General features: G+C 44.7%; 1 protein-coding gene across 1 annotated transcript in view; it reads right to left on the reverse strand.

Moving 5' to 3' along the window:
• Positions 1-14,263, reverse strand: part of LOC130297668 (gastrula zinc finger protein XlCGF26.1-like) — a 106,714-nt gene that overhangs the window by 75,053 nt on the left and 17,398 nt on the right. The gene's annotated exons all lie outside the window — the stretch shown is intronic.

A 14,263-nucleotide genomic window follows, 5' to 3' on the forward strand; every position in this document is an offset into this window, starting at 1 on the left:
ATATGGTTTTCACATTAAAAATGTATACGGGAACTGTATTGCAAAAACTTACTTCCAGGGCCGGACGGGGAGCAAAAATAAGCCCGGGCATATTAGACTATGCAGACCTTTTATGGGTGTCGCAGCAGTCAGACACCCATTAAAATAAAATGAGCTTCATAATCTAAAATAACCTTGGTTTAAGTGGCTCTCCAGCTTTTGCAAAGCCTCAGGCATTATGGGAGTTGTAGTTTTGTAACAGTTGGAGACCACAGATTGGGGCACCCATCATCACTGCAGAAATTACAAGTGACTACAGATCTGATGGGACAGTCAGGAGAATACACAATGATATTGGTGACTCCAGCTCTGATGGGACAGTCAGGAGAATACACAATGATATCAGTGACTCCAGCTCTGATGGGTCAGTCAGGAGAATGCACAATATCAGTGACTCCAGCTCTGATGGGATAGTCAGGAGAATACACAATGATATCAATGACTCGAGGTCTGATGGGACAGTCAGGAGAATGCACAATGATATCAGTGACTCCAGCTCTGATGGGACAGTCAGGAGAATACACAATGATATCAGTTACTCCAGCTCTGATGGGACAGTCAGGAGAATACACAATGATATCAATGACTCCAGCTCTGATGGGACAGTCAGGAGAATACACAATGATATCAGTGACTCCAGCTCTAGTGGGACAGTCAGGAGAATACACAATGATATCAGTTACTCCAGCTCTGATGGGACAGTCAGGAGAATACACAATGATATCAATGACTCCAGCTCTGATGGGACAGTCAGGAGAATACACAATTATATCAGTGACTCCAGCTCTAGTGGGACAGCCAGGAGAATACACAATGATATCAGTGACTCCAGCTCTGATGGGACAGTAAGGAGAATACACAATTGTATAATGACTCACAGGAGACATCTTCTCTGATCTCTTTACATTTCTTCTTCCTCTGGTCCTTGTCTTCTTTCAGCTCCATCTTCTCTGCAGAGTCTGATGCCTGGGCATCATTGGTTACTTTGTTGGTAGATCCTCATCCTCTGTTTGACAACAATACTCATTATAACCCCTAATGACCCCTAAAATAATACTGCCAGAAACTGTTTCCTCTGTTTGTCAGAATCCCAACCTAGTACTCTCCCCAGACCCCTAAGGCTAGGTTCACACTCCAGAATCTCCGGGCAGAAAATTTCAGCCTGGAGATTCAGAGTGTGGCTAGCGGCGCTAGGACCACGGGGACACTGCAGTCTCCAATAGACTGCAATGTGTCCCGTGAGCATTTCCGCCTGAAGAATGAACAATGCCATTCTTCAGGCATAAATTTTCAGGCGGACTTTCCGTTCACAAATTCCACTTCAGAAATTCCGAAGTGTGAGTATGTGAATGGAAAACCATTCACTATACAGTACATTTTAGTAAGCAGAAGGCTGCACCCCCCAGTATTTCCTGATTTTGGACTTCTGCCAGGCCCGCAGGAGTCCAAAGTCTGTGCAAGAGATGGGGGGGGGATGTGCTCTGGACAAGTAGGGAGACACCTAGTGGCAGCTTTTTTAAGCACAAATAAAACATAGAAAACAAAAAAAAATTTAAACAAAGTACATTAGACATTAGAAAGATTTTTTATTTACCATAAGGAGTGCAATAGCAAAAAGGTCCTTTTCCAGATGCATCTTTCCCCTCCTCCTTCAGATTCCCCCCAGCCTCCTTTGACCCCTAAGTCCTCATCCAGACTCCTTTGCCCCCCCAAGACCCCTGCATCATCCTTCTTTAAACTTTTCTGCCCCCACCAGACCCCTCTGTCCACTTCTGCCCTAATACCCCCACCCCCCAAGACACCAGCACCATTGTTAAATATTCTGCCCTCAAGACCCCTGCATCATTCTTTCTTTTACTTTTATACCCCTCCAGACTCCTATATCCCCTTCTAGCCCTAACACCACTGCCCCCCCAAGACCCCTGCATCATTTTTTCTTTAAGTTTTATGCCCCCTTTATCCCTTTCTGCCTTAACACCCCAAAGCCCCCCCCCCAAGACTCCTGCATCATTTTTACTTTCACTTTTATTCCCCCCCCCCCCCGCCCCTGACTCCTTTATCCCTTTCTTCCCTAACACCTCATTTACTTTCAGTTCTATGGCGCCTGACGCAGGTGGCTAGCCTAGCGTACGGCCCGATCCTGCAGCTTATTTGTACCAGGTCCCTCCCTGCTCCACTGCTCTGGCCTCTTCTCGTCAGGCCTGCCCAGAGCGTATGATGCAGGCAGCGCTAATCGCATCGCCTGCATCACAGGAGAAGCGCGGCTGGGCGTGGAGCAGAGTGTTCCCTTGCTCCAGCAGTGCTCAGCTATTCATTTGTATAGCAATACATATGAATGCCAGGACAGGGGCTGCCACCTCCAGCCAAATTCCCTGAACTGGTTGGAGGTCCGGATGACTGGCTGCCGCAGTCCGGATTTGGATCATGGTCCACCAGTTGAATACCGCTGGTCTATATTCTCCCTCATATAGCCCGTGTACTCCCCTTATATAGCTAGTTCTCCCCATATAGTCTATATTCCGCCTCATAAAGCTCATGTTCCTCCTTATATAGTTGGTCCTCCTCATAGTAACATAGTTCATAGTTGAACAAAGACCAGAGTCCATCAAGTTCAACCTATATCCCTAATGAGTCCCTACTGAGTTGATCCAGGCTCATATTAGAGGTAAAACTTCGTTCCTGACTCCAAATATGGCAGAATAAATCCCTGGACCAACCTTCTGTCCCTATAAATCTAATATACATAACCAGCGATGTTATTATTCTCCAAAAATGCATCCAGACCCCTTTTGAATTCTTTTACAGAGTTCACCATGACCACCTCCTCTGGCAGAGAATTCCACAGACTCACTGCTCTTACAGTAAAGAACCCCCATCTGTGCAGGTGGAGAAACCTTCTTTCCGATCGAACCCCAGGGGTTTGGTGAGTCAGTCTCGGGGGTTCGACGGGGGAGGTCGCAACAGGACAGGTAAACCAAGCAATTGCTTGGGGCCCCGAGCAGAGCCGGTGTTTGCCCATCCTGTACCGACGGGGCAATTCTCCCATCACTATTAACTCCCTGCGGCCCCGCGTTAAGTTTAAAAACGTAGGGCCGCCGGGACGTCACTGACGTCCCGTGCGTGCGCCCATGGAAACGAAGGCGCCGAGGACCGGAGGCCAGCTTGGTAAGTGACCAGCGGCACGTCATCTTCGGTGCTCCGACCACCGGTCCCGAGACCTATGGCTATAGCCGGAGCGGTGGTCGGAGCAATGAAGCAATGAAGTGGGCAGTACACAGGCATACAGCCTCCAGCCATACACTGTATATGGCTGGAGGCTGTATGTCTGTGGGGGAACACTGCCTACATCAGTGGTCTGCAAACCTGTGGACCTCCAGATGTTGCAAAACTACAACTCCCAGCATGCCCGGACAGCCAACGTTGAAGACCACTGGCCTACATAATGTGGGGGAACACTGCCTGCCTAATGTGGGGGAACGCTGCCTGCCTAATGTGGGGGAACTCTGCCTGCCTAATGTGGGGGAACTCTGCCTGCCTAATGTGGGGGAAGACTGCCAGCCTAATGTGGGGGAAGACTGCCAGCCTAATGTGGGGGAACACTGCCAGCCTAATGTGGGGGAACACTGCCAACCTAATGTGGTGGAACACTGCCAACCTAATGTGGGGAACACTGCCTGCCTAATGTGGGGGAACACTGCCAGCCTAATGTGGGGGAACACTGCCTGCCTAATGTGGGGGAACACTGCCTGCCTAATGTGGGGGAACACTGCCAACCTAATGTGGGGGAACACTGCCTGCCTAATGTGGGGGAACACTGCCAGCCTAATGTGGGGGAACACTGCCTGCCTAATGTGGGGGAACACTGCCTGCCTAATGTGGGGGAACATTGCCTGCCTAATGTGGGGGAACACTGCCAACATAATGTGGGAGAACTCTGTCTGCCTAATGTGGGGGAACTCTGCCTGCCTAATGTGGGGGAACACTGCCTGCCTAATGTGGGGGAACACTGCCTGCCTAATGTGGGGGAACACTGCCAACCTAATGTGGGGGAACATTGCCTGCCTAATGTGGGGGAACACTGCCTGCCTAATGTGGGAGAACACTGCCTGCCTAATGACATGAGAGTGGCACTTGATAAGGTAAAGCCGTGCATTTCTGAACTGATCTCTGAAAGACAACAGCAGAAGTCACACTGATTTGCAGTAAATATTCATTGTTTTTGTGTGAAAATCATGTTTTCATGGTTTTGTTCTTTGTTCTTAATGGTTTTGTTCCTTTTGTGCACCTATGTATAAATATATGCCTAAATATATACCTCCTATGTTTTGAATTTGAAAAAATCATATTTTATTTTTCCAATTAAGAGGGGTTCGGTGAATGTGAATATGAAACTGGAGGGGTTCAGCACCTCCAACAAGGTTAAGAACCACTGATCTAGACGCAGAGGATGCCCCCTTGTTATAGATACAGTCCTGGGTATAAATAGATGATGGAGAGTTCTCTGTACTGTCCCCTGATATATTTATACATAGTTATTAGGTCGCCCCTAAGCCTTCTTTTCTCTAAACTAAATAACCCTAATTCTGATAATCTTTCTGGGTACTGTAGTCCTCCCATTCCCCGTATTACCCTGGTTGCCCATCTTTGAACCCTCTCCAGCTCCACTATATCTTTCTTGTACACTGGTGCCCAGTACTGTACACAGTATTCTATGTGTGGTCTGACCAGTACTGTACACAGTATTCCATGTGTGGTCTGACCAGTACTGTACACAGTATTCTATGTGTGGTCTGACTAGTGATTTGTACAGCGGTAGAATATTTCCTTGTTGTGGACATCTATGCCCCTATTGATGCCCCCCCATGATTTTATTTGTCTTGGCAGCCGCTGCCCGACACTGGTCACTACAGCTAAATTTACTGTTAACTAAGACTCCTAAGTCCTTTTCCATGTCAGTCGTGCTAAGTGTTCTCCCATTTAATACATAATCCCAGGCCGGATTTTTCTTTCCCATGTGCATTACCTTACATTTATCAGTGTTTAACCTCAACTGCCACTTCCCAGCCCAAACCTCCAACCTATCCAGATCCATTTGTAACAGTGCACTGTCCTCTAGTGTTATCTACTATACACAGTGTACTGTCCTCTATAGTGTTATCTACTATATATAGTTCACTGTCCTCTATTGTGTTATCTACTATACACAGTGCACTGTCCCCTATAGTGTTTACTGCTTTACAGAGGTTAGTTTCATCTGCAAAGATTGCTACTTTACTATTCAGCCCCTCTACAAGGTCATTAATGAATACATTAAATAGGACAGAACCCAAGATTGACCCCTGTGGTCCCCACTAGTAACAGTCACCCAATCAGAATAAGTACTATTAATAACCACCCTCTGTTTCATATCACTGAGCCAGTTACTTTCCCACTTAACACACATTCTCCCCCAGCCCGATCCTTCATATGGCACCGTATCAAATGCTTTGGAAAAATCCAGATATACGACATCAAGCCATTGCGCCTGGTCCAGTCTGGAGCTCACCTCCTCATAAAAGCTGATCAGGTTAGTTTGACAGGACCGATCCCTCATAAAGCCATGCTGATATGGGGTCATACACTGCTCAAAACAATTTAAAGGGAACACTAAGATGACACATCCTAGATCTGAATGAATGAACTAATCGTATGAAATACTTACGTCTTTACATAGTTGAATGACCTCACAACAAAATCGCACAAAAATGATCAATGGAAATCAAATTTATCAACCCATGGAGGTCTGGATATGGAGTCACACTCATAATCAAAGTGGAAAACCCCACTACAGGCTGATCCAACTTTGATGTAATGTCCTTAAAACAAGTCAAAATGAGGCTCATTAGTGTGTGTGGCCTCCACGTGCCTGTATGACCTCCCTACAATGCCTGGGCATGATCCTGATAAGGTGGTGGATGGTCTCCTGAGGGATGTCCTCCCAGACCTGGACTAAAGCACCTACCAACTCCTGGACAGTCTGTGGTGCATCGTGGCATTGGTGGATGGATTGAGACATGACGTCCCAGATGTGCTCAATCGGATTCAGGTCTGGGGAACGGGCGGCCAGTCCATAGCATCAATGCCTTCCCCTTGCAGGAACTGCTGACACACTCCAGCCACATGAGGTCTAGCATTGTCTTGCATTAGGAGGAACCCAGGGCCAACCGCACCAGCATATGCAGGGATGTGGAATTTCTATCGCCCGACGCCCGGGACTAGCAGTTTTGGGCGCCGGGCAGGTGAATTTGTCCGGCCCTTAGCCCGGCTTCGGGCAAACAGGGCCGGACCTGACAAGTTCGGCGGCGATCTGCAGTCTGTATGGAGCGGGCTCCTGACTCCTGCCCGCTCCATACTCTGCAGCCTGTGTCCTCCGAAGCAGAGCAGGGGAGATGAGAAGCTGTGTATGTGTCTTCTCTCCCCTGCTCTGCAGACGTGCGGGGGGAGATGAGGGGGCGTGGCTTCTTGCTCCCCGTGCAGACCTGCGTTCTCTGCCTTCACTCCCCCCAGCTGTAGCTTCAGAGAGCTGAGGGGAGGAGGCACGTCTGCACGGGGAGATGCTTGCGGCGCTCACATTGGAGTATGGAGCGGGCTCGGGATTCCTGCCCGCTCCATACTCTGCAGCCCCCGGTTGTTATCAGTAGTCGGGGGCCGCCGCTAATAGCCAGCATGCGACGATCGCCGCGGCTGGCTATTAACCCTTTAGATCGCCGCTGTCAAAGCTGACAGCAGCGTCTAAAGGGACATGTGAATGCTCCCTGGTGGGCTAGTGGGGTGGATCGCCCCCCCCCCCCCCCCGCAGCGCGATCACAGGGGGGCGATCCACTATGGAGGTAGCCGGAGGACTTACCTCTGCTTCCTCCTGTCCCGCTCTGTCATTGATAGATCCTGGCTGGACCAGACTCTATCAATGGATCACAGAGCACACAGATTAATAGAGTTCAATAGAATCTATTCATCTGTCTGAGGAATCTAATGATTCCTCATATAAGTGTAATAAAGTGTAAAAAAATAAATAAATAAAATAAAATAAAAAAGTTTTAATAAAAGTTTGAAAGACACACATTAACCCAGTGGTCTTCAAACTGTGCCCCTCCAGATGTTACAAAACTACAATTCCCAGCATGCCAGGACAGCCGTTGGCTGTCCGGGCATGCTGGGAGTTGTAGTTTTGCAACATCTGGAGGGCCACAGTTTGAAGACCGCTGCATTAACCCCTTCCATGTTAAAAGTTCAAATCACCCCCTTTCCCTATATAAAAACATGCAAACATAATAAAAATAAACATATTTGGTATCGCTTCATGCGTAATTGTGCAACCTATGAAAATATAACATTATGTATCCCGTACGGTAAATGTAAAAAAATACCAAACCACAGATTTGCAATTTTTATAATATCCCAGAAAAAAAAGTTAAAAAGCGATTAAAAAGTCAGATCAATACCAAAATGGTACCGATACAAAAAACAGATTATGGCGCAAAACATGAGCCCTCATACAGCCTGGTATGAGGAAAAAAATAAAGCTGCAGGGGTTAAAAAATGGCAATTAAAAAAATTAGAAAAAGTTCAGAATTAGTAAAACATGACGTAAACGATACAAATCTGGTATCGCTGTAATCAGGCGCCTAAAGTAAAAAACTAACATGTTACCTCAACCACAAGGTAAATGGCGCAGAAAAGAAAACCACCAAATCTGCAAAATTATCTTTTACTATTTCAATTTCACTTCCCTTAATATATATATATTTTTGGTTCGGAGAATATGTTATTGAAAAATTAAAAGGTGTCATTATAGTAGGTAGTTATGGCTATTATAGGGCGAGGAGGAAAAAACGAGAGTGTAAAAGCGAAAATTGGCCCGGACAAGTGGATCGTCATGAGGGACAAGTAGATTTTGCTCCATTTTAGTCCCGTGGACAAGTAGTTTTTTATAAAATTTCCACACCCGTGATATGGTCTCACAAGGGGTCTGAAGATCTCATCTCGGTACCTAATAGCAGTCACGCTACCTCTGGCAAGCACATGGAGGGCTGTGCGGCCCCCCCAAAGAAATGCCACCCCACACCATTACTGACCCACCGCCAAACCTGTCATGCTGGAGGATGTTGCAGGCAGCAGAACGTTCTCCACAGCGTCTTCAGACTCTGTCACATGTGCTCAGTGTGAACCTGCTTTCATCTGTGAAGAGCACAGGGCCCCAGTGGTGAATTTGCCAATCTTGGTGTTCTCTGGAAAATGCCAAACGTCCTGCACAGTGTTGGGCTGTACGCACATCCCCCACCTGTAGACGTCGGGCCCTCATACCACCCTCATGGAGTCTGTTTATGACCGTTTGAGTGGACATATGCACATTTGTGGCCTGCTGGAGGTCATTTTACAGGGCTCTGGCAGTGCTCCTTGCACAAAGGGGGAGGTATCGGTCCTGCTGCTGGGTTGTTGCCCTCCTATGGCCTCCTCCACGTCTCCTGATGTACTGGCCTGTCTCCTGGTAGCGCCTCCATGCTCTGGATACTACACTGACAGACACAGCAAACCTTCTTGCCCCAGCTCGCATTGATGTGCCATCCTGGATGAGCTGCACTAACTGAGCCACTTGTGTGGGTCATAGACTCTGTCTCCTGCTACCACTAGAATTAAAGCACCGCCAGCATTCCAAAGTGACCAAAATATCAGCCAGGAAGCATATGAACTGAGTGGTGGTCTGTGGTCACCACCTGCAGAACTACTCCTTTGTTGGGGGGTCTTGCTAATTGCTTATAATTGTCTGTTCCATTTGCACAACAGCATGTGAAATTGATTGTCAATCAGTGTTGCTTCCTGAGTAGACAGTGTGATATCACAGAAGTGTGATTGACTTGGAGCTACAATGTGTTGTTTAAGTGTTCCCTTAATTTTTTTGAGCAGCGTAATCCTCAAACAATTTACATACAACGGATATTAAACTAACAGGTCTATAATTCCCGGGGTCACCTTTTGACCCCTTTTTAAATATTGGCACCACATTTGCCATGTGCCAGTCCTGGGGAACCTTCCCTGTTACTATAGAGTCCCTGAATATTACTTAATTCCTTTAGAACACCGGGGTGAATGCCATCTGGGCCTGGTGATTGGTCTATTTAGATTTTTTTTATGTGGCACTGTACTTTTTCCTGGGTTAGACAGGTGACCTGAACTTCTTCCTGGGTTAGACAGGTGACCTGTACTTCTTCCTGGGTTAGACAGGTGACCTGTACTTCTTCCTGGGTTAGACAGGTGACCTCGCTTATCTCGCTGTATTTCACCTGGCATTTCATTTTCCTCAGTGAATACATATAGGGGGAGATTTATCAAAATCTGTGCAGAGGAAAAGTTGCCCAGAGCAACCAATCAGATCGCTTCTTTCATTTTTAACAAGGCCTCTGCAAAATGAAAGAAGCGATCTGATTGGTTGCTAGGGGCAACTGGACAACTTTTCCTCTGCACAGGTTTTGATAAATCTCCCCCATGGTCTATATTCCCCCTCATTAAGCTCATGTCCCCCCTTATATATTCGGTCCTCCTCATATTATCTATATTTTCCCTCATTAAGCTCATGTCCCCCCTTATATATTCGGTCCTCCTCATATTATCTATATTTTCCCTCATAAAGCCCATGTCCCCCCTTATATATTTGGTCCTCCTCATATTATCTATATTCCCCCTCATTAAGCTCATGTCTCCCCTTATATATTCGATCCTCCTCATATTATCTATATTTTCCCTCATAAAGCTCATGTCCCCCCTTATATATTCGGTCCTCCTCATATTATCTATATTCCCCCTCATTAAGCTCATGTCTCCCCTTATATATTCGGTCCTCCTCATATTATCTATATTTTCCCTCATAAAGCTCATGTCCCCCCTTATATATTCGGTCCTCCTCATATTATCTATATTTTCCCTTATAAAGCTCATGTCCCCCCTTATATATTTGGTCCTCCTCATATTATCTATATTCCCCCTCATAAAGCCCATGTCCCCCCTTATATATTCGGTCCTCCTCATATTATCTATATTTTCCCTCATAAAGCCCATGTCCCCCCTTATGTATTGGATCCTCCTCATATAGTCTATATTCCCCCTCATAAAGCCCATGTCCCCCCTTATATATTCGGTCCTCCTCATTATCTATATTCCCCCTCATAAAGCCCATGTCCCCCCTTATATATTCGGTCCTCCTCATATTATCTATATTTTCCCTCATAAAGCTCATGTCCCCCCTTATATATTCGGTCCTCCTCATATTATCTATATTTTCCCTCATAAAGCTCATGTCCCCCCTTATATATTCGGTCCTCCTCATATTATCTATATTTTCCCTCATAAAGCTCATGTCCCCCCTTATATATTCGGTCCTCCTCCTCATATAGGGGGGAGATTTATCAAAACCTGTCCAGAGGAAAAGTTGCTGATCGCTTCTTTGATTTTTAACAAGGCCTCTGCAAAGTGAAAGTAGTGATCTGATTGGTTGCTATGGGCAACTTTTCCTTTGCACAGGTTTTGATAAATCTCCCCAATTATACTCATGTAGACATTCCCCTCATGAAACTTATGAAATAAAGGTATTGGCTATATGAAATGGGGGGATTTAATTATTGGTTTATTATATCGATATCGCAATATTTACCTCCATAATCACAACTCCCCATATCGTGCATGTAGCTGAGCTGTATGTGTACACAGTAGAGCTGTATATGTGTAATGTACATGTAGCTGAGCTGTATGTGTACACAGTAGAGCTGTATATGTGTAATGTGCATGTAGCTGAGCTGTATGTGTACACAGTAGAGCTGTATATGTGTAATGTACATGTAGCTGAGCTGTATGTGTACACAGTAGAGCAGTATATGTGTAATGTACCTGTAGCTGAGCTGTATGTGTACACAGTAGAGCTGTATATGTGTAATGTGCATGTAGCTGAGCTGTATGTGTACACAGTAGAGCTGTATATGTGTAATGTACATGTAGCTGAGCTGTATGTGTACACAGTAGAGCTGTATATGTGTAATGTGCATGTAGCTGAGCTGTATGTGTACACAGTAGAGCTGTATATGTGTAATGTACATGTAGCTGAGCTGTATGTGTACACAGTAGAGCTGTATATGTGTAATGTACCTGTAGCTGAGCTGTATGTGTACACAGTAGAGCTGTATATGTGTAATGTGCATGTAGCTGAGCTGTATGTGTACACAGTAGAGCTGTATATGTGTAATGTACATGTAGCTGAGCTGTATGTGTACACAGTAGAGCTGTATGTATGTAATGTACATGTAGCTGAGCTGTATGTGTACACAGTAGTGCTGTATATGTGTAATGTACATGTAGCGGAGCTGTATGTGTACACAGTAGAGCTGTATGTGTGTAATGTACATGTAGCTGAGCTGTATGTGTACACAGTAGAGCTGTATATGTGTAATGTACATGTAGCTGAGCTGTATGTGTACACAGTAGAGCTGTATATGTGTAATGTACATGTAACTGAGCTGTATGTGTACACAGTAGAGCTGTATATGTGTAATGTGCATGTAGTTGAGCTGTATGTGTGCACAGTAGAGCTGTATATGTGTAATGTACATGTAGCTGAGCTGTATGTGTACACAGTAGAGCTGTATATGTGTAATGTGCATGTAGCTGAGCTGTATGTGTACACAGTAGAGCTGTATATGTGTAATGTGCATGTAGCTGAGCTGTATGTGTACACAGTAGAGCTGTATATGTGTAATGTGCATGTAGCTGAGCTGTATGTGTACACAGTAGAGCTGTATATGTGTAATGTGCATGTAGCTGAGCTGTATGTGTACACAGTAGAGCTGTATATGTGTAATGTACATGTAGCTGAGCTGTATGTGTACACAGTAGAGCTGTATATGTGTAATGTGCATGTAGCTGAGCTGTATGTGTACACAGTAGAGCTGTATATGTGTAATGTACATGTAGCTGAGCTGTATGTGTACACAGTAGAGCTGTATATGTGTAATGTACATGTAGCTGAGCTGTATGTGTACACAGTAGAGCTGTATATGTGTAATGTACATGTAGCTGAGCTGTATGTGTACACAGTAGAGCTGTATATGTGTAATGTACATGTAGCTGAGCTGTATGTGTACACAGTAGTGCTGTATATGTGTAATGTACATGTAGCTGAGCTGTATGTGTACACAGTAGAGCTGTATATGTGTAATGTGCATGTAGCTGAGCTGTATGTGTACACAGTAGAGCTGTATATGTGTAATGTGAATGTAGCTGAGCTGTATGTGTACACAGTAGAGCTGTATATGTGTAATGTACATGTAGCTGAGCTGTATGTGTACACAGTAGAGCTGTATATGTGTAATGTACATGTAGCTGAGCTGTATGTGTAAACAGTAGAGCTGTATATGTATAATGTGCATGTAGCTGAGCTGTATGTGTACACAGTAGAGCTGTATATGTGTAATGTACATGTAGCTGAGCTGTATGTGTACACAGTAGTGCTGTATATGTGTAATGTGCATGTAGCTGAGCTGTATGTGTACACAGTAGTGCTGTATATGTGTAATGTACATGTAGCTGAGCTGTATGTGTACACAGTAGAGCTGTATATGTGTAATGTACATGTAGCTGAGCTGTATGTGTACACAGTAGAGCTGTATATGTGTAATGTACATGTAGCTGAGCTGTATATGTACACAGTAGAGCTGTATATGTGTAATGTATATGTAGCTGAGCTGTATGTGTACACAGTAGAGCTGTATATGTGTAATGTACATGTAGCTGAGCTGTATGTGTACACAGTAGAGCTGTATATGTGTAATGTACATGTAGCTGAGCTGTATGTGTACACAGTAGTGCTGTATATGTGTAATGTGCATGTAGCTGAGCTGTATGTGTACACAGTAGAGCTGTATATATGTGTAATGTACATGTAGCTGAGCTGTATGTGTACACAGTAGAGCTGTATATGTGTAATGTACATGTAGCTGAGCTGTATGTGTACACAGTAGAGCTGTGTGTAATGTACATGTAGCTGAGCTGTATGTGTACACAGTAGAGCTGTATATGTGTAATGTGCATGTAGCTGAGCTGTATGTGTACACAGTAGAGCTGTATATGTGTAATGTACATGTAGCTGAGCTGTATGTGTACACAGTAGAGCTGTATATGTGTAATGTACATGTAGCTGAGCTGTATGTGTACACAGTAGAGCTGTATATGTGTAATGTACATGTAGCTGAGCTGTATGTGTACACAGTAGAGCTGTATATGTGTAATGTACATGTAGCTGTGCTGTATGTGTACACAGTAGAGCTGTATATGTGTAGTGTACATGTAGCTGAGCTGTATGTGTACACAGTAGAGCTGTGTGTAATGTACATGTAGCTGAGCTGTATGTGTACACAGTAGAGCTGTATATGTGTAATGTACATGTAGCTGAGCTGTATGTGTACACAGTAGAGCTGTATATGTGTAATGTACATGTAGCTGAGCTGTATGTGTACACAGTAGAGCTGTATATGTGTAATGTACATGTAGCTGAGCTGTATGAGTACACAGTAGAGCTGTATATGTGTAATGTACATGTAGCTGAGCTGTATGTGTACACAGTAGAGCTGTATATGTGTAATGTACATGTAGCTGAGCTGTATGTGTACACAGTAGAGCTGTATATGTTTAATGTACATGTAGCTGAGCTGTATGTGTACACAGTAGAGCTGTGTGTAATGTACATGTAGCTGAGCTGTATGTGTACACAGTAGAGCTGTGTGTAATGTACATGTAGCTGAGCTGTATGTGTACACAGTAGAGCTGTATATGTGTAATGTACATGTAGCTGAGCTGTATGTGTACACAGTGGAGCTGTATATGTGTAATGCACATGTAGCTGTGCTGTATGTGTACACAGTAGAGCTGTATATGTGTAATGTACATGTAGCTGAGCTGTATGTGTACACAGTAGAGCTGTATATGTGTAATGTACATGTAGCTGAGCTGTATGTGTACACAGTAGAGCTGTATATGTGTAATGTACATGTAGCTGAGCTGTATGTGTACACAGTAGTGTTGTATATGTGTAATGTGCATGTAGCTGAGCTGTATGTGTACACAGTAGAGCTGTATATGTGTAATGTACATGTAGCTGAGCTGTATGTGTACACAGTAGAGCTGTTTATGTGTAATGTACATGCAG

The sequence above is a fragment of the Hyla sarda genome, chromosome 1 (assembly GCF_029499605.1).
Source record: "Hyla sarda isolate aHylSar1 chromosome 1, aHylSar1.hap1, whole genome shotgun sequence".
NCBI classification, from domain to species: Eukaryota; Metazoa; Chordata; class Amphibia; order Anura; family Hylidae; genus Hyla; species Hyla sarda.